Source organism: Mobula hypostoma, chromosome 11 (assembly GCF_963921235.1).
Source record: "Mobula hypostoma chromosome 11, sMobHyp1.1, whole genome shotgun sequence".
Lineage (NCBI taxonomy): Eukaryota > Metazoa > Chordata > Chondrichthyes > Myliobatiformes > Myliobatidae > Mobula > Mobula hypostoma.
In genome coordinates this window covers 72,891,551-72,914,600 of record NC_086107.1, presented here as the reverse complement: position 1 = coordinate 72,914,600, position 23,050 = coordinate 72,891,551, and the positions used below count along the sequence as shown (strand labels likewise).

Genomic DNA, 23,050 nt, shown 5'->3' with positions numbered 1-23,050 from the left:
TCATTACAGAGGGATTCACCATTCTGTGCACAGGGATACATCAGTTAGTACACAGGGATACATCAGTCTGTACACAGGGATACATCAGTCAGTACACAGGGATACACCAGTCAGTACACAGGAGTACACCAGTCAGTACACAGCGATACATCAGTCATTAAACAGGGATACACCAGTCTGTAGACAGGGATACAGTCGTCAGTACACAGGGATTTCCCAGTCATTACACAGGGGTACATCAGTCTGCACAGCGAGATACAGCAGTCATTATACAGGGATACACCAGTCTGCACACAGAGACACACCAGTCAGTACACAGGGATACACCAGTTATTACACAGGGATACACCAGCAATTACATGGGGATACATCAGTCTCTGCACTGGTATACACAGTCTGTACATAGGGATTCACCAGTCTGTACACAGGGATACACCAGTCAGCTCACAGGGATGCACCAGTCATTACACAGGATTGCATCAGTCATTACAACAGGGATACACCAGTCTGTACACAGGGGTTCATCAGTCTGTACGCAGGGATACATCAGTCAGTACACAGGGATACACCAGTTATTACACATGGATACAGCAGTCTGTACACTGGGATACATCAGTCATTACACAGAAATACAGCAGTCAGTACACAGGAATACACCAGTCATTACATGGGGATACACCAGTCAGTACGCAGGGATTCACCAGTCAGTACACAGGGATACATCAGTCTGTACACAGGGATACATCAGTCATTACACAGGGATACATCAGTCAGTGTACAGGGATACACCAGTCAGTACACAGGAGTACACCAGTCAGTACACAGCGATACATCAGTCATTACACAGGGATTCACCATTCTGTACACAAGGATTCACCAGTCAGTACATACGTTTACACCAGTCATTACACAGCGATACGTCAGTCAGTACACAGGGATACATCAGTCTGTACACAGGGATACACCAGTCAGTACACAGGGATACACCAGTCAATACACAGGGATACATCAGTCATTACAGAGGGATTCACCAGTCAGTTCACAGGGATACATCAGTCATTACACAGGGATACACCAGTCTGTGCACAGGGATACAACAGTCTGTACACAGGGATACACCAGTTATTACACATGGATACAGCAGTCTGTACACCGGGATACATCAGTCATTACACAGGGATACAGCAGGCATTACACAGGGATTCACCAGTCAGTACACAGGGATGCATCAGTCATTACAACAGGGATACACCAGTCTGTACACAGGGGTTCACCAGTCTGTACGCAGGGATACATCAGTCAGTGCACAGGGATACACCAGTTATTACACATGGATACAGCAGTCTGTACACCGGGATACATCAGTCATTACACAGGGATACAGCAGTCAGTACACAGGGATACACCAGTCAGTACACAGGGATACACCAGTCAGTACACAGGGATTCACCAGTCTGTACACATGGATTCACCAGTCTGTACACAGGGATACAACAGTCAGTACACAGGGATTCACCAGTCATTACACAGGGATTCACCAGTCAGTACACAGGGATGCATCAGTCATTACACAGGGTTGAATCAGTCAGTACACAGGGATACACCAGTCAGTACACACGGATACATCAATTATTTCACAGGGATACATCAGTCTGTACCAGGGAAACACCAGTCATTACACAGGGATTCACTAGTCTGTACAGCGGGATACATCATTCATTATACAGGGATACACCAGTCTGCACACAGGGACACACCAGTCAGTACACAGGGATACACCAGTTATTACACAGGGATACACCAGTAATTACATGGGGATACATCAGTCTCTGCACTGGGATACACAGTCTGTACACAGGGATTCACCAGTCTGTACACAGGGATACACCAGTCTGTACAGCGGGATACGTCAGTCATTATACAGGGATAAAGCAGTCTGCACACGGGGACACACCAGTCAGTACACAGGGATACACCAGTTATTACACTGGGATACATCAGTAATTACACGGGGATACATCAGTCTCTGCACTGGGATACACAGTCTGTACATAGGGATTCACCAGTCTGTACACAGGGATACACCAGTCAGCTCACAGGGATGCACCAGTCATGACACAGGGTTGCATCAGTCATTACAACAGGGATACACCAGTCTGTACACAGGGGTTCACCAGTCTGTACGCAGGGATACATCAGTCAGTACACAGGGATACACCAGTTATTACACATGGATACAGCAGTCTGTACACCGGGATACATCAGTCATTACACAGGGATACAACAGTCAGTACACAGGGATTCACCAGTCATTACACAGGGATTCACCAGTCAGTACACAGGGATGCATCAGTCATTACACAGGGTTGAATCAGTCAGTACACAGGGATACACCAGTCAGTACACACGGATACATCAATTATTTCACAGCGATACATCAGTCTGTACCAGGGAAACACCAGTCATTACACAGGGATTCACTAGTCTGTACAGCGGGATACATCATTCATTATACAGGGATACACCAGTCTGCACAGAGGGACACACCAGTCAGTACACAGGGATACACCAGTCAGTACACAGGGATACACCAGTTATTACACAGGGATACACCAGTAATTACATGGGGATACATCAGTCTCTGCACTGGGATACACAGTCTGTACACAGGGATTCACCAGTCTGTACACAGGGATGCACCAGTCTGTACAGCGGGATACAACAGTCATTATACAGGGATAAAGCAGTCTGCACACGGGGACACACCAGTCAGTACACAGGGATACACCAGTTATTACACTGGGATACATCAGTGATTACACGGGGATACATCAGTCTCTGCACTGGGATACACAGTCTGTACATAGCGATTCACCAGTCTGTACACAGGGATACACCAGTCAGCTCACAGGGATGCACCAGTCATGACACAGGGTTGCATCAGTCATTACAACAGGGATACACCAGTCTGTACACAGGGGTTCACCAGTCTGTACGCAGGGATACATCAGTCAGTACACAGGGATACACCAGTTATTACACATGGATACAGCAGTCTGTACACTGGGATACATCAGTCATTACACAGAGATACAGCAGTCAGTACACAGGGATACACCAGTCAGTACACAGGTATTTCTCAGTCAGTACACATGTTTACACCAGTCATTACACAGCGATACACCAGTCAATACACAGGGATACATCAGTCATTACAGAGGGATTCACCATTCTGTGCACAGGGATACATCAGTTAGTACACAGGGATACATCAGTCTGTACACAGGGATACATCAGTCAGTACACAGGGATACACCAGTCAGTACACAGGAGTACACCAGTCAGTACACAGCGATACATCAGTCATTAAACAGGGATACACCAGTCTGTAGACAGGGATACAGTCGTCAGTACACAGGGATTTCCCAGTCATTACACAGGGGTACATCAGTCATTACACAGGGATACACCAGTCAGTACACACGATTACATCAATTATTTCACAGGGATACATCAGTCTGTACCAGGGAAACACCAGTCATTACACAGGGATACACCAGTCTGTACAGCGAGATACAGCAGTCATTATACAGGGATACACCAGTCTGCACACAGAGACACACCAGTCAGTACACAGGGATACACCAGTTATTACACAGGGATACACCAGCAATTACATGGGGATACATCAGTCTCTGCACTGGTATACACAGTCTGTACATAGGGATTCACCAGTCTGTACACAGGGATACACCAGTCAGCTCACAGGGATGCACCAGTCATTACACAGGGTTGCATCAGTCATTACAACAGGGATACACCAGTCTGTACACAGGGGTTCACCAGTCTGTACGCAGGGATACATCAGTCAGTACACAGGGATACACCAGTTATTACACATGGATACAGCAGTCTGTACACTGGGATACATCAGTCATTACACAGCGATACAGCAGTCAGTACATAGGGATTCACCAGTCATTACACAGGGATTCACCAGTCTGTGCACAGGGATACAACAGTCTGTACACAGGGATACACCAGTTATTACACATGGATACAGCAGTCTGTACACCGGGATACATCAGTCATTACACAGGGATACAGCAGGCATTACACAGGGATTCACCAGTCAGTACACAGGGATGCATCAGTTATTACACAGGGTTCAATCAGTCAGTACACAGGGATACACCAGTCAGTACACACGGATACATCAATTATTTCACAGGGATACATCAGTCAGTACACAGGTATTTTCAAGTCATTACACAGGTATACATCAGTCTGTACACAGGGATACATCAGTTATTACACAGGGATCCATCAGTCAGTGTACAGGGATTCACCATTGTGTACACAAGGATTCACCAGTCAGTACATACGTTTACACCAGTCATTACACAGGGATACATCAGTCATTACAGAGGGATTCACCAGTCAGTTCACAGGGATACATTAGTCATTACACAGGGATACACCAGTCTGTACAGCGGGATACATCAGTCATTATAGAGGGATACACCAGTCTGCACACAGGGACACACCAGTCAGTACACAGGGATACACCAGTTATTACACTGTGATACACCAGTAATTACACGGGGATACATCAGTCTCTGCACTGGGGTACACAGTCTGTACATAGGGATTCACCAGTCTGTACACAGAGATACACCAGTCAGTTCACAGGGATGCACCAGTCATTACACAGGGTTGCATCAGTCATTACAACAGGGATACACCAGTCTGTAAACAGGGGTTCACCAGTCTGTATGCAGGGATACATCAGTCAGGACACAGGGATACAGCAGTTATTACACATGGATACAGCAGTCTGTACATCGGGATACATCAGTCATTACACAGGGATACAGCAGTCAGTACACAGGGATTTACCAGTCATTACACAGGGATTCACCAGTCTGTACACAGGGATACAACAGTCAGTACACAGGGATTCACCAGTCATTACACAGGGATTCACCAGTCAGTACACAGGGATGCATCAGTCATTACACAGGGTTGAATCAGTCAGTACACAGGGATACACCAGTCAGTACACACGGATACATCAATTATTTCACAGGGATACATCAGTCTGTACCAGGGAAACACCAGTCATTACACAGGGATTCACCAGTCTGTACAGCGGGATACATCAGTCATTATACAGAGATAAAGCAGTCTGCACACGGGGACACACCAGTCAGTACACAGGGATACACCAGTTATTACACTGGGATACACCAGTAATTACACGGGGATACATCAGTCTCTGCACTGGGATACACAGTCTGTACACAGGGATTCACCAGTCTGTACACAGGGATACACCAGTCAGCTCACAGGGATGCATCAGTCAGTACACAGGGTTGCATCTGTCATTACAACAGGGATACACCAGTCTGTACACAGGGGTTCACCAGTCTGTACGCAGGGATACATCAGTCAGTACACAGGGGTACACCAGTTATTACACATGGATACAGCAGTCTGTACACCGGGATACATCAGTCATTACACAAAGATACAGCAGTCAGTACACAGGGATACACCAGTCAGTACACAGGTATTCACCAGTCTGTACACATGGATTCACCAGTCTGTACACAGGGATACATCAGTCAGTACACAGGGATACACCAGTTATTACACATGGATACAGCAGTCTGTACACTGGGATACATCAGTCATTACACAGAGATCAAGTAGTCAGTACACAGGGATACACCAGTCAGTACACAGGGATTTCCCAGTCAGTACACATGTTTACACCAGTCATTACACAGCGATACATCAGTCAGTACACAGGGATTCACCAGTCATTACACAGGGATACACCAGTCAATACACAGGGATACATCAGTCATTACAGAGGGATTCACCATTCTGTGCACAGGGATACATCAGTTAATACACAGGGATACATCAGTGAGTACACAGGGATACACCAGTCAGTACACAGGAGTACACCAGTCAGTACACAGCGATACATCAGTCATTAAACAGGGATACACCAGTCTGTAGACAGGGATACAGTCGTCAGTACACAGGGATTTCCCAGTCATTACACAGGGATACATCAGTTATTACACAGGGATACACCAGTCAGTATACACGATTACATCAATTATTTCACAGGGATACATCAGTCTGTACCAGGGAAACACCAGTCATTACACAGGGATACACCAGTCTGTACAGCGAGATACAGCAGTCATTATACAGGGCTACACCAGTCTGCACACAGAGACACACCAGTCAGTACACAGGGATACACCAGTTATTACACAGGGATACACCAGCAATTACATGGGGATACATCAGTCTCTGCACTGGTATACACAGTCTGTACATAGGGATTCACCAGTCTGTACACAGGGATACACCAGTTATTACACAGGGATACACCAGTCATTACATGGGGATACATCAGTCTTTGCACTGGTATACACAGTCTGTACATAGGGATTTACCAGGCTGTACACAGGGATTCACCAGTCAGCTCACAGGGATGCACCAGTCATTACACAGGGTTGCATCAGTCATTACAACAGGGATACACCAGTCTGTACACAGGGGTTCACCAGTCTGTATGCAGGGATATATCAGTCAGTACACAGGGATACATCAGTCATTACACAGGGATACAGCAGTCAGTACACAGGGATGCATCAGTCATTACACAGGGTTGAATCAGTCAGTACACAGGGATACACCAGTCAGTACACACGGATACATCAATTATTTCACAGGGATACATCAGTCTGTACCAGGGAAACACCAGTCATTACACAGGGATTCACCAGTCTGTACAGCGGGATACATCAGTCATTATACAGGGATAAAGCAGTCTGCACACGGGGACACACCAGTCAGTACACAGGGATACACCAGTTATTACACTGGGATACACCAGTAATTACACGGGGATACATCAGTCTCTGCACTGGGATACACAGTCTGTACACAGGGATTCACCAGTCTGTACACAGGGATACACCAGTCAGCTCACAGGGATGCATCAGTCAGTACACAGGGTTGCATCTGTCATTACAACAGGGATACACCAGTCTGTACACAGGGGTTCACCAGTCTGTACGCAGGGATACATCAGTCAGTACACAGGGGTACACCAGTTATTACACATGGATACAGCAGTCTGTACACCGGGATACATCAGTCATTACACAAAGATACAGCAGTCAGTACACAGGGATACACCAGTCAGTACACAGGTATTCACCAGTCTGTACACAGGGATACATCAGTCATTACACAGAGATCAAGCAGTCAGTACACAGGGATACACCAGTCAGTACACAGGGATTTCCCAGTCTGTACACATGTTTACACCAGTCATTACACAGCGATACATCAGTCAGTACACAGGGATTCACCAGTCATTACACAGGGATACACCAGTCAATACACAGGGATACATCAGTCATTACAGAGGGATTCACCATTCTGTGCACAGGGATACATCAGTTAATACACAGGGATACATCAGTGAGTACACAGGGATACACCAGTCAGTACACAGGAGTACACCAGTCAGTACACAGCGATACATCAGTCATTAAACAGGGATACACCAGTCTGTAGACAGGGATACAGTCGTCAGTACACAGGGATTTCCCAGTCATTACACAGGGATACATCAGTTATTACACAGGGATACACCAGTCAGTATACACGATTACATCAATTATTTCACAGGGATACATCAGTCTGTACCAGGGAAACACCAGTCATTACACAGGGATACACCAGTCTGTACAGCGAGATACAGCAGTCATTATACAGGGCTACACCAGTCTGCACACAGAGACACACCAGTCAGTACACAGGGATACACCAGTTATTACACAGGGATACACCAGCAATTACATGGGGATACATCAGTCTCTGCACTGGTATACACAGTCTGTACATAGGGATTCACCAGTCTGTACACAGGGATACACCAGTTATTACACAGGGATACACCAGTCATTACATGGGGATACATCAGTCTTTGCACTGGTATACACAGTCTGTACATAGGGATTCACCAGGCTGTACACAGGGATTCACCAGTCAGCTCACAGGGATGCACCAGTCATTACACAGGGTTGCATCAGTCATTACAACAGGGATACACCAGTCTGTACACAGGGGTTCACCAGTCTGTATGCAGGGATATATCAGTCAGTACACAGGGATACATCAGTCATTACACAGGGATACAGCAGTCAGTACATAGGGATTCACCAGTCATTACACAGGGATTCACCAGTCTGTGCACAGGCATACAACAGTCTGTACACAGGGATACACCAGTTATTACACATGGATACAGCAGTCTGTACACAGGGATACAGTCAGTCATTACACAGGGATACAGCAGTCAGTACATAGGGATTCACCGTCATTACACAGGGATTCACCAGTCTGTGCACAGGCATACAACAGTCTGTACACAGGGATACACCAGTTATTACACATGGATACAGCAGTCTGTACACAGGGATACAGTCAGTCATTACACAGGGATACAGTCAGTCATTACACAGGGATACAGCAGTCAGTACATAGGGATTCACCAGTCATTACACAGGGATTCACCAGTCTGTGCACAGGCATACAACAGTCTGTACACAGGGATACACCAGTTATTACACATGGATACAGCAGTCTGTACACAGGGATACAATCAGTCATTACACAGGGATACAGCAGTCATTACACAGGGATTCACCAGTCAGTACACAGGGATGCATCAGTTATTACACAGGGTTCAATCCTCAGTCAGTACACAGGGATACACCAGTCAGTACACACGGATACATCAATTATTTCACAGGGATACATCAGTCAGTACACAGGTATTTCCAAGTTATTACACAGGTATACATCAGTCATTACACAGGGATATACCAGTCTGTACACAGGGATACTCCAGTCAGTACACAGGGATACACCAGTCATTACACAGGGATACATCAGTTTGTACAGCGGGATACATCAGTCATTATACAGGGATACACCAGTCTGCACACAGGGACACACCAGTCAGTACACAGGGATACACCAGTTATTACACAGGGATACACCAGCAATTACATGGGGATACATCAGTCTCTGCACTGGGATACAAAGTCTGTACATAGGGATTCACCAGTCTGTACACATGGATACAGCAGTCTGTACACCGGGATACACCAGTCATTACACAGGGATACAGCAGTCCGTACACAGGGATTCACCAGTCATTACACAGGGATACACCAGTCAGTACACAGGGATACATCAATCTGTACATAGGGATACATCAGTCATTACACAGTGATACACCAGTCTGTACAGCGGGATACATCAGTCATTTTACAGGGATACACCAGTCTGCACACAGGGACACACCGGTCAGTACACAGGGATACACCAGTCATTACACAGGGATACATCAGTCTGTACACAGGGGTTCACCAGTCTGTACGCAGGGATACATCAGTCAGTACACTGGGATACACCAGTTATTACACATGGATACAGCAGTCTCTACACTGGGATACATCAGTCATTACATCAGGGATACAACAGTCTGTACACAGGGGTTCACCAGTCTGTATGCAGGGATACATCAGTCATTAAACAGGGATACACCAGTCTGTACACAGGGATACAGCAGTCAGTACACAGGGATTAACCAGTCATTACACAGGGATTCACCATTCTGTACACAAGGATTCACCAGTCAGTACACAGATATACATCAATCATTACACAGGGGTACATCAGTCATTACACAGGGATACATCAGTCTGTACACAGGGATACACCAGTCAGTACACAGGGATACACCAGTCATTACACAGGGATACATCAGTCTGTACACAGGGATTCACCAGTCATTACACAGGGATTCACCGGTGAGTACACAGGGATGCATCAGTCATTACACAGGGTTAAGTCAGTCAGTACACAGGGATACATCAGTCAGTACACAGGGATACATCTTTCTGTACATAGGGATACACCAGTCAGTACACAGGGATACACCAGTTATTACACTGGGATACACCAGCAATTACATGGGGATACATCAGTCTCTGCACTGGGATACACAGTCTGTACATAGGGATTCACCAGTCTGTACACAGGGATACACCAGTCAGCTCACAGGGATTCACCAGTCTGTACACAGGGATACACCAGTCAGCTCACAGGGATGCACCAGTCATTACACAGGCTTGCATCAGTCATTACAACAGGGATTCATCAGTCTGTACACTGGGATACATCAGTCATTACACAGGGATACAGCAGTCAGTACACAGGGATTCACCAGTCTGTGCACATGGATTCACCAGTCTGTACACAGGGATACAACAGTCAGTACACAGGGATTCACCAGTCATTACTCAGGGATTCAACAGTAAATACACAGGGATTCACCAGTCATTACACAGGTATACAGCAGTCAGTAGACAGGGATACATCAATTATTACACAGGGATACACCAGTCAGTACACAGGGATTCACCAGTCAGCACAAAGGGATTCCCCAGTCATTAAACAGGAATACACCAGTCATTACACAGGGATACACCAGTCAGTACGCAGGGATTCACCAGTCTGTACACAGGGATACACCAGTCTGTACACAGATATACAAGAGTCAGTTCACAGGGATACATCAGTCTGTATACAGGGATACACCAGTCAGTACACAGCGATACATCAGTCATTACACAGGGATACATCAGTCGGTACACAGAGATACACCAGGGATTACACAGGGATACAGCAGTCTGTACACATGGATTCATCAGTCATGACACAGGGATACACCAGTCTGTACACAGGGACACACCAGTCATTACACAGGGATACATCGGTCTATATACAGGGATTCACCAGTCAGTACACAGGGTTACGCCAGTCAGTACATAGGGATTCACCACTCAGTACACAGGGATGCATCAGTCATTACACAGGGATACACCAGTCTGTACACCGGGATACACCAGTCATTACACTGGGATACACCAGTCTGCACACAGGGTTACATCAGTCATTTCAGGGATTCACCATTCTGTACACAAGGATTCACCAGTCAGTACACAGGGATACATCAATCATTACACAGGGATACATCAGTCATTACACAGGGATAAATCAATCTGTACACAGGGATACACCAGTCAGTACACAGGGATACACCAGTCATTACACAGGGATACATCAGTCTGTACACAGGGGTTCACCAGTCTGTACGCAGGGATACATCAGTCAGTACACTGGGATACACCAGTTATTACACATGGATACAGCAGTCTCTACACTGGGATACATCAGTCATTACATCAGGGATACAACAGTCTGTACACAGGGGTTCACCAGTCTGTATGCAGGGATACATCAGTCAGTACACAGGGATACACCAGTTATCACACATGGATGCAGCAGTCTGTACACCGGGATACATCAGTCATTACACAGGGATACATCAGTCAGTACACAGGGATACACCAGTCAGTGTACAGGGATACATCAGTCATTACACAGGGATTCACCAGTCATTACACATGGATTCACCAGTCTGTACACAGGGATACAACAGTCTGTACACATGTTTACACCAGTCATTACACAGCGATACATCAGTCAGTACACAGGGATACACCACTCTGTACACAGGGATTCACCAATCATTACACAGGGATACACCTGTCAATACACAGGGATACATCAGTCATTACAGAGGAATTCACCATTCTGTGCACAGGGATACATCAGTCACTACACAGGGATACATCAGTCTGTACACAGGGATACATCAGTCAGTACACAGGGATACACCAGTCAGTACACAGGAGTACACCAGTCAATACACAGCGATACATCAGTCAGTACACTGGGATACACCAGTTATTACACATGGATACAGCAGTCTCTACACTGGGATACATCAGTCATTATAACAGGGATACATAAGTCTGTACACAGGGGTTCACCAGTCTGTATGCAGGGATACATCAGTCAGTACACTGGGATACACCAGTTATTACACATGGATACAGCAGTCTCTACACCGGGATACATCAGTCATTACAACAGGGATACACCAGTCTGTACACAGGGGTTCACCAGTCTGTATGCAGGGATACATCAGTCATTACACAGGGATACATCAGTCAGTACACAGGGATTCACCAGTCATTACACATGGATTCACCAGTCAGTACACAGGATTCACCTGTCATTACACAGGGATACACCAGTCAATACACAGGGATACATCAGTCATTACAGAGGGATTCACCATTCTGTGCACAGGGATACATCAGTCACTACACAGGGATACATCAGTCTGTACACAGGGATACATCAGTCAGTACACAGGGATACACCAGTCAGTACACAGGAGTACACCAGTCAATACACAGCGATACATCAGTCATTAAACAGGGATACACCAGTCTGTACACAGGGATACAGCAGTCAGTACACAGGGATTCACCAGTCATTACACAGGGATTCACCAGTCTGTACACATGGATTCACCAGTCTGTAACAGGGATACATCAGAATGTACCCGGGTTTACACCAGTCTGTACCCAGGGATACATCAGTCTGTACACAGGGATACACCAATCTGTACGCAGGTTTTCATCAGTCTGTACACAGGGATACATCAGTCTGTTTTACAGTGGTACATCAGTCTGTACACAGGGACACACCAGTCAGAACACTGGGATACACTGGTCAGTACTAGTCTGTATTTACAGTACTCCAGCACCTGCTGATTGTTGGAGGAAATGGATGAGAGATGTGGAGAGCACTCGGTATTATCAGCAAACCATTGTCATGGCAGAAGCACTCAGCACAAGACAGTGTTGTCATTCCAGGTGCTCCAATTCCACCCAAATCTCACTTATGCGAGGCTTCGTAGGACAATTGGCTGCTGTAACTTTGTCCTGGTGTGTGGGTTTGTGATAGAATCCGAGGAGTGTTGGTGGGAATGTGGGTGCATAGGTTGTAGGACAGAATAGTTGGGAATGGGATTGTTCTGTGACCAGGCCTACACTCTGTGTAATCTGGTCAATAGTGTGTGCAAGTTATTGTGACGGTGTACCGGGCAGTACACTCATCTGCTAACTCCCCAAAACCTGTCCAGCATCTACACAGCTCAAGTCAGGAGTGCGAGGGAACTCTCCCCACGTGTATGGTGGGGTGTGAGGGAACTCTCCCCACGTGTATGGTGGGGTGTGGGGGAACTCTCCCCACGTGTATGGTGGGGTGTGGGGGAACTCTCCCCACGTGTATGGTGGGGTGTGGGGGAACTCTCCCCACGTGTATGGTGGGGTGTGGGGGAACTCTCCCCACGTGTATGGTGGGGTGTGGGGGAACTCTCCCCACGTGTATGGTGGGGTGTGGGGGAACTCTGCCCACGTGTATGGTGGGTTGCTGCATTCAGGAGTTTGAACACCACAGAGGACAAGGTAGCCCTTCACCCACTCCAGCGCCCACACACCGTCACGGGATCCACTGCTCCGACTCACCGAGACAGCACCTTCCAAACCCACCACTCTACCAGCTGAAAAGGACGAGAGCAGAGAAGCACGGGGAATACCCTCGCCTCGAAGTTGCCCTCCAAACCACACTCCTTTCTGACTTGGGTCAAAATCCTCGAACTCTTTCCCTAACACCACCACCCGCGCCACAAGGAATGCGACGGTTCGAGGAACTAGCTCGCCTTCTCAGGGGCAGCTGGTGATGGACAATTCCATGCCCGCAACCCTCGAGTGAAAGTGAAAAGGCGTCGTTATATCGACGGCACACAGAGACAGCGTTAAAATAAGCAGAGGCTATGTTGCTCTTTGTGCATCGCAAGCAGACTTGCGAGGATCTGTGTTTACAGTGAGCCCACGCTCGGATCTGAGAGGTGGCAGCCACGGAGTAGGCGTTCTCCTGGTTTGGGGTGTTATCAGGTAATTCCTGGGACTGTGTCAGCCAGCTCGTTCCCAGGTTTTGGAATGAACCACGGCCCCGGTGGGATGGTGTTCGGTCACTGGCTGCGCGCTGATTCCGTCCCACCCACCGCTCCTCGCCGGCTGCCTGCGCCCCGCCCCGTCCCTACCGCATTCATCCCGAGTAGCGAGCGCTCCTTCCACCTGCAGCAGCGCGCTCTTCCAGCCAGGACCCGGGAACTCAGCCCCTTTCTTCCCCAGCTCGGCAGGACACTGCTGACCACTGAGGTAAGAGGGAAGCGGCCGCTGGCGCTCCGAGGAGTCTCTGGGGTCTGTCTCCATACCCGGGAAATAGGTGACAGACAATTCCCAACATCGCCGCCGCTGTAGCCCGGGGCTTCCCCTCTATGACTGGATTCGGAGAACAGGGCACTTTCAGTTGCGGGTTGGAGAGGTGCGCCCGTATGTCCGAGCTCATTTTGGGTTGGAGCCAGGGGTGTGGTGTGGGTGGACCTACTCCCTCTGTAAACCCAGAGACGTATACCCCATCCCGACCTGTAGACAGTGAATCTCCATCATCGGGGCGTAACGACCACCCCAGCCGGCTGGATGGTGTCACAAAATGGTGCTGTCGATGTGTGTAGAAGTGGATGAAAGCCTGCTCTCTGCCCCATCACTCCCCACTCTCTCCCTCCCTGCTCCCCCACACCCCTACCTTTCCCAGCCGGTCTCTCTGTGTCTCTGTGGCCCCGTCCGTCTGACCCACAACAGCTTGCAGGCACAAATCAGTCCTTGGCAGGGGAAAGACGGGCACAAAGTGATGGGGATGTAAAGGGGAGACGATCTTCATTCTTTCCGTCTCTGCTTCTGTTAAACAGTCCTCTCCCCGCAATTTCCTCTCTCTCACCCCCTCCCCTTTGGAAAGCACCCCTCTCCGTTCACTGTGCTCTGTGTCGAAGTTAAGGATCATTCCGAACCCGCTGGTATCAGTCTGTTGCCGGTTGTAACAGTTGGCCTTTTGTGTAAAGCAGCAGGCAGACGAAGAGCAAAGAGATGGAGGGCTCTTTCATCACAAGATGCAAGCGGGCGCCGGCGTACTCCTCTCTGCTGGGTTCTTTGTGTTCCGAATATCTGCGTGTCGTTCCCCTTCCACCGGTTGTTGTAGAACACCTTCTGACGACTGTGATGGGTGTCTGAAACACCTGGTCCACTTGTACTGGGCGTCCGCCCCTGCCCCGACCCCCCAACCTCTGTCCCCGACCCCCCCCAACCTCTGCCCGACCCCCCCCAACCTGTCCCCGATCCCCAACCTCTGCCCCAACCCCTCAATGTAGATAGGTGGATCATCACCCCCTCATTGATCCAGCCCTACCCTCATGTCTCCCTGCCCTGGCTAGTGTCTTGCCGCCCCCCACCCCACCAACCGAAGGATAGTCAGAGTATACTAGACCAGCAGAGCAGAGCAGGGCACATCTGACCTCGAAGGCACAGTATTCAGGGGGGTTACAGACGAGAAGGAGGCACGGAACCAATAGGGAGCATTAGTCAGGGAGAGGCGACCAGACCAGGGGAGAGCACCGACTGGAAGGAAGCAGCTGGCGGATGCACCAGGCGCGTTCAGCACACCGGGCCAGCAGAGCGGGACAGTACACGAGAGAGGAGAGTACACCAGGGCCAAGTAGCCGACACTGGTAGGATATATCAGCGGCATTGGTGGGTGTAAATCAGTGGCTGTCAGAAGGTTAAAGTCAGATTGAATAAATGTGTATTGATGATTCAGAAATGGTGATAGAATAACTGGGTTTTTTTCCCATGGGTGGAAGTGTCAGGAATTGGAAGAGACAGGAAGGGATTATGCAGGAGTCGGTGTAGATCGTCCATACCAGTTAACTGTGCAGGTCAGACATGCAGCTGGAGAACACTTACAGAGGAACCATGCACAAGTCCGTGGTTGTGTCTGGAAGGGTGGGAGAGCAACTGAGCTGTGAAGATCTGTTCAAAGAGTTAGTCTGACCTAATGAATGGATCACTCTGTGGTGGCCAGAGTGTTGACGATTAGCAGAACGAAAGGGGATAAATTGCAATTTGTACTGCAACTTCATCGTTCTTGCAGGCACAGAGACGGCAGATGCTGGAATCTGGACCAACAAACAATCTTCTGGAGGAGCTCAGTGGGTTGAATAGCATTTACTTTTTATCTGTCTATCTGGCTACCCAGACGATCCACCTATCTACATTATCTCTTGAAACGTTGTCCATTTCCCCGCTCTGATGCTGAGCGGCAGTTCCTCAGATGTCTCGCGTGTTGCCTCATCGTACACGGTGGTGCATGTGGAGTCTGTATGCAGCAATGATCAGCCAGTGTTCCTCAGCGAGGTGATGCAGGAAAGGGCGGAAATGCCTAGCAGGTCTGGCAGCATCTGAGGAGTTAAAGTTGCAGGTTGCATTTTCTGTTTTTGTGTTGGATTTCCAGCGTCTGTGCTGTTTCCATTTTGCACGCGAAGATAGATGCCCCAGTTTGATATTTGAATGATATTTTATCAGTGTAACTGCTGGCGTGAACACACGGAAGATGCTGCTCTTTCTCAGTGTGAGAGGTGAAGGGAGCTCCAGTCTATCCACTTCTGAAAAGACAACCCTGACTGGCGACAGAGAGGGGCGTGCAGATCACAATCAGTGTCACATTATTGTTGTGGGAGCAAATTAGCTGGCAGGTCTTCTACCACTGACTAGACCTCCAGCAGCCCTCATTGGCTGGAAAGCGCATTCGGATGAAAGGTGCCGCAGTTTTTCCCTTCCATTCCTCAGAGGAGCAAATAGACCGCGAAACAGTGTGGCACAGGAACAGAATCAGCTCACAATATCATCCTTGATACCAGTCTAAGCTAATCCCATCTCCCGTTTGCCTGCACATAGTCCATATCCCTGCACTACCGCTTGTCGTGAGCCTGTCTAAATGCCTCCTAAATATTGCGATCATACCTGCTTGAGTCGCTTCCCCTCGCAGTGTACCCCACGCACCCACCACTCCTTCTGAACAGAGCAGCACTCCCCACAAATCTGTAAACTTCCCCTGCTGACTTTAAAGCTACACCTTCTACCGTTTGACATTTCTACTCTGGGAAAAAGACCCTGGCGACGCTATCTTTGCTTCGTTATTTTATTTACTTCGATCAAGTCTCCCCTCAGCCTTCAACAGTCCAGGGAGAACAATCCTCATTTGTCAAATCTCTCTTTGTAGCTAACACTGTCTAATCCAGGCTACACAGAACAGTACAGCACTGGTCAGGCCATTTTGTCCACAACCATGTGCCGATTTTGATGCGAAATGTTCTGTGTACCACCCATACCTCTCCATTCCCTTCATATTCATGTATCAGGATAAAAGCCTCTTAAACTCCACTGAACTGCCTGATTCCACCACTATCCCTGGTAACCTTTTCCAGGTACCTACATAGAAAAAACCTTGTCCCTCATGTTGCCTTTAAATTCCCCTCTCTAACCTGAAAGACAGGTCCTCTGATGTTTGATACTTCTACCCCTGAGGAACAGATTCTGACAATATACCCTCTCTATGCCTCTCATAACTTTATAAACCTCTATCAGGTCACCCGTCAGCCCCTGACAACCAAAGTTTGTACAGCCTTTCCTTATAGCTCAAACCCTCTAATCTAGGCACCATCCCGGTGAACCTCCTCTGCACACTCCCCACAGACTCCACACCCTCCAGAACTGTATGCAATACTCCAAGTACAGTCAAACTAAAGTCTTACATAGCTGCCGTATGCCTTTTTATTACAATTACATTCAACACTCCTACCAGTAAAAACACCTTATTTCCCACCTTAACCACTTGTGTAGCTACTCTCAAGATCTTCTGTACCTCCATGTTATTAAGGAGTCTGCCATTAACCAAGCTCCCAACAAGCAGCACCTCACACTTGCCTGTGTTAAACTCCATGTGCTACTCTTCCCTGCCCTTACCTGTAACTGATTTACATCCATTGTATTCTTTGATAGTCACTTAGATTGCCCACAACTCCACCAGGCTTGGTGTCGTACTTGCTCCTCCACCGATCTACATCTTCATCCAAATCATCGATCTATATCACAAACAACAGAGGTCCACCCAAAACCGGAAGATTTGTGCTCAGTGTTGAACAGAGTTCGGTAATGAAATGGTCTAGCGTTTACGCAAGCAAAGTTTGTCTTGGTAAGAACACACAGAATATGCATCCCAGCACCAATCCTTGTGGGACACCACTGGTCAGAGAATTTCTGCCAGAATAACAACCTTCCACCCCTTCTCTCTGTTTCCTGAGGAGAACCTGTGACTTGTCTGACAGTAACTGCTTCCAATCGACACCCTCAGCACCTGTCTTACCTTCTCATAAATTGACCTCCCCCGATACAGTACCTCTCCACAAGATCCAATTTTATCCTTACTCATAACTGTATTTGAACTTAATAAGCTGTGGTCACTATTCGAAAAGTGTTCATCCACTATTGTGTCTGGCTGGCTAGCTCATTTTCCAAAACCAAATCCAGTATGTTTACTCTTCTCGTTGGACTCTCCACGTACTATTTCAACAACCCCTCTTGGATGCGCTGAAGAAATCCCATCCCATCTCAAGTTCCAATCACAGACCATAGAACACAGAAGAGTACAGGAACAGGCCATTCAGCCCACAATGTTGTGCCAGACCAACTAAAAAGCAAATCAAAAACACCCGAACACTAATTCCTCCCACCTACACCATGTCCATATCCCTCCACCTTCATGTGCTTATCCAAACCTTTCTTAAAAGCCCCCAATGTATTTGCCTCTACCTCCACACCGGGCAACACATTCCAGGCTCCACCACTCTGAGTAAAAAAACTTTCCCCTCGCATCCCCTTTGAATCTATTCCCTCTCACCTTCAATGCATGTCCTCTGGTATTAGATATTTCAGCCCTGGGAAACAAATTCTCTGTCTACTCTATCTATGCCCCTCATAATCTTGTAAACCTCCATCAGATCTCCCCCCAGCCTCTGATGCTTCAGAGAAAACAACCCAAGTTTATCCAGTCTCTCATGATAGCACATGCTCTCTAAACCAGGCAGCATCCTGATAAACCTCTTCTGCACCCTCTCCAAAGCCTCAACATCCTTCCTATAGTGGGGTGACCAGAACTGTATGCAATACTCCAGATGTCGCCGAACCAGAGTTTTATAAAGTTGCAACATAACCTTTTGACTTTTGAACTCAGTGCCTCGACTAATAAAAGCAAATATTCCATAAGCCTTCTGAACCACCTTATCAACCTGTGTAGCCACTTTCATGAAGCTATGAACTTGGATCCCAAGGTCTCTCTGCTCAGCAACACTGTTAAGGATCTTGCTCTTAACAGTGTACTGTCTCCTTGCATTTGCCCTACCAAGGTGCAACACCTCACATTTATCTGGGTTACACTCCATCTGCCTTTTCTCTGCCCATATCTGCAACTGACCGATATCACGCTGTATTCTTTGCCAGTCTTATACACTATCTACAACTCCACCAATTTTGGTATCATCTGCAAACTTACTAACCCAACATCTACATTTTCATCCAGGTCATTTATATACATTACAGACAGCAGAGGTCCCAGCACAGATCCCTGTGGAACAATACTAATTACAGAACTCCAGCTCAAATAAGTCCTCCAACCACTACCCTCTGGCTTCTATGCGTAAGCCAGTTCTGAATCCAAACAGCCAATTCGCCACAGACCCCATGCATCTTAACCTTTGGATTAGCCTCCCATGAGGGACTTTATCAAATGTCTTACTAAAATCCATGTAGACAACATCCACTGCCCTACCTTCACCAATGTCTCTTATCACCTTGTCAAAACACTCAAACAAGTTGGTAAGACACGACCTGCCCCCCACAAAGCCATGATGGGTCTCCCTAATTGGCCACAGGTTTCCAATGACTCATATATCCTAACCCTAGTAATTTTCCACAGCAATTTCCCTACAACTGACATGAGACTCACTGGTCTAAATTTCCCAGGATTTTCCCTTGATCCCTTCTTAAATACAGGTACAACATTAGCCACTCGCCAGACCTCCGAGACCTCGCCTGTGCCCAGAGGGGACACAAAGATATTGGTCAAGGGCCCAGCAATCTTACCTCTTGCCTCGTTCACTAATCTGGGGAAATCCCATCTTGGTCTGGGGAGTTATCCACCTTGTGGATAATGAAGTAGGTTTTCAAAGCTTGCAGAGAGATTTAGGCCAGTTAGAAGAGTGGGCTGAAAGATGGCAGATGGAGTTTAATGCTGATAAGTGTGAGGTGCTACATTTTGGTAGGACTAATCGAAATAGGACATACATGGTAAATGGTAGGGCATTGAAGAATGCAGTAGAACATAGGGATCTAGGAATAATGGTGCATAGTTCCCTGAAGGTGGAATCTCATGTGGATAGGGTGGTGAAGAAAGCTTTTGGTATGCTGGCCTTTATAAATCAGAGCATTGAGTATAGTAGTTGGGATGTAATGTTGAAATTGTACAAGGCCAAATTTGGGGTATTGTGTACAGTTTTGGTCGCTGAATTATAGGAAAGATGTCAACAAAATAGAGAGAGTACAGAAAAGATTTACGAGAATGTTACCTGGGTTTCATGACCTAAGTTACAGAGAAAGGTTGAACAAGTTGGGCCTTTATTCTTTGGAATGTAGAAGGTTGAAGGGGGACTTGATAGAGGTATTTAAAATTATGAGGGGGATAGATAGAGTTGACGTGGATAGGCCTTTCCATTGAGAGTGGGGGAGATTCAAACAAGAGGACATGAGTTGAGAGTTAAAGGGCAAAAGTTTAGGGGTAACATGAGGGGGAACTTCTTTACTCAGAGAGTGGTAGCTGTGTGGAACGAGCTTCCAGCAGAAGTGGTTGAGGCAGGTTCGATGTTGTCGTTTAAATTTAAATTGGATAGATATATGGACAGGAACGGAATGGAGGGTTATGGGCTGAGTGCAGGTTGGTGGGACTAGGTGATAGTAAGAGTTCGGCAGGGACTAGAAGGGCCGAGATGGCCTGTTTCCGTGCTGTAATTGTTATATGGTTAAAACTCATTAGAAGGCCCAACAGTACCTCCTCCCTGACCTCTAAATATCCTAAAGTATTTATACACTCGGCACTGATCTCCTGGTCCTCCACATCCTTTACCTTGGTAACTACTGAAGCAAAGTACTCATTAAGTACTTCACTCACATTCCTCACATCCAAGCAAATGTTCCCCCTTTATCCTTGAGTGGTTCTACCCTCTCCCTAGTTATCCTCTTACTCTTGATGTATGTACAGAATGCCTTGGGATTCACCGTAATCCTACTTGCCAAGGACTTCCCATGGCCCCTCCTGGCTTTCCTAATCCCCTTTAGTTCTTTTCTGGATCCTTTATACTCTTCATGTGCTTCGTTTGATCCTGACTTCCAAATCTTTACATACTTTTCCATTTTCTTATTGATTAATTTCATCACCTCCCTGGATATCTTCCTAGTCCATCCTTCCTCCTAACAAGAACATAGCTGTCCTGTACTCTGTGCAATTGATCTTTAAACACCCTCCACGTGTCTGATGTGGACTTAGCAGAGAAAAGATTTTTCCAATTAATGTTTCTTAGTTCCAGCCTAATACCCTTAAAATTTGCCTTACTCCAATTTAAAACTCTCCCACAAGGACCATACCTATCCTTATCTATAGCTATCCTGAAAGGTAAGGAGTTGCAGTCACTGTTCACTGAAACGTCAGTCACCTGGCCAGGTCTGTTACTCGACATCAGATCCCGTATGGTCCCTACTCTCGTATTTAAAATCCCTTACTGTAACAACACCATACCTCCTCCACTTCTTGGGGGGATCTGCAGTATAACAATATCAATGTAATTGCACCATTCTTATTTCAAAGCTCCGTTAAGTTGCCTCTCCAGTGAGTCCTCTCGGAGTATTGCTGTGACATGCTCCCTTATCAGTAGTACAATCACTTCAGCTCTTTTACCTCATCCCCCAGCACATCTCAAACAGTGAGGCCCAGGACACCCTCTCCAAACCCTCCACATTCCTTCCTGTAATGGGACAAGCAGAACTGCACACAGTACTCCAAATGCAGCCTAATCAAAGTCTTTTTTAAAAAAGTGTGACTTCCTGACTTTGAAACTCAATGGAGGCTATGTGTGCAAGTATGCTCCTTACAATCCTATCTACTTGTATTACCATTTTCAGGAAACTATAGACACAATCCAATAGGTTTGTGTATGTGAGGTAAATTGGACCAAGGGCCTGTATTACGTAGGGGCAGGTGGGGGAGTGACCAGTTTAATAATAGTTTGAGTTACGGTATCGAACAATGTGATTTTAAGGAAGCAATTGTCTGCTCTGATTATGATGGCAACACTAGATTCTTGCAAAGTCCTATCTGATTCAGCGTGTTGAAGAAAGGAAATCTGCCACCTTAAACCAGTCTGGCCCTTTGTCATTGCATCTTTTCAACAACAGGATGTAAAGCCTCCCTGGGTTGTGGCAGTGTTCCACTCCTCCAGAACCTGAGCAGTTTGTGAGTCAGGACTGTGTCCACAAGTCCGAGTCAGGTTTAATGTCACCAGCATTTGTGATGAAATTTGTTAACTTTGTGGCAGTAGTACAATGCAGTACATGATAATAGAGAGAAAAAGAAAACTGAATTATGTAGATAATTCAGTAAGTAGTGCAAAAGAGAGGAACTAAACAAGGTAGCGAGGTAGTGTTCATGGATTCAATGTCCATTCAGAAACTGGATGGCAGAGGGGAAGAAGCTGTTCCTGAATCGCTGAGTGTCTGCCTTCAGGCTCCTGTACCTCCTTCCCGATGGTAGCAATGAGAAAAGGGCATGTCCTGGGTGATGTGGGTCCGCGATAATGGACACTGCCTTTCAGAGACACCACTCCCTGAAGATGACCTGGATACTATGGAGGCTAGTGCCCATGATGGAGCTGGATAATTTTATGACTCTCTAAGCTTCCACCCAGCAGTAGGTGCCCGGAGCCTTGCAGCAGCCTGTAAGACCTTCTCGCCAGTTTCCCAGACAC

At 47.1% G+C, this 23,050-nt stretch overlaps 1 protein-coding gene across 1 annotated transcript in view; it reads left to right on the top strand.

Annotated features, from left to right (window-relative positions):
* The first annotated feature begins 14,149 nt into the window (after positions 1-14,149).
* c1qtnf4 (C1q and TNF related 4) overlaps positions 14,150-23,050 on the top strand; it is a 31,074-nt gene continuing 22,173 nt past the window's right edge. Inside the window, exon 1 of the mRNA XM_063063257.1 lies at positions 14,150-14,249. The gene's annotated coding sequence lies outside the window, so the exon portion shown is untranslated. The remainder of the gene's footprint in view (positions 14,250-23,050) is intronic.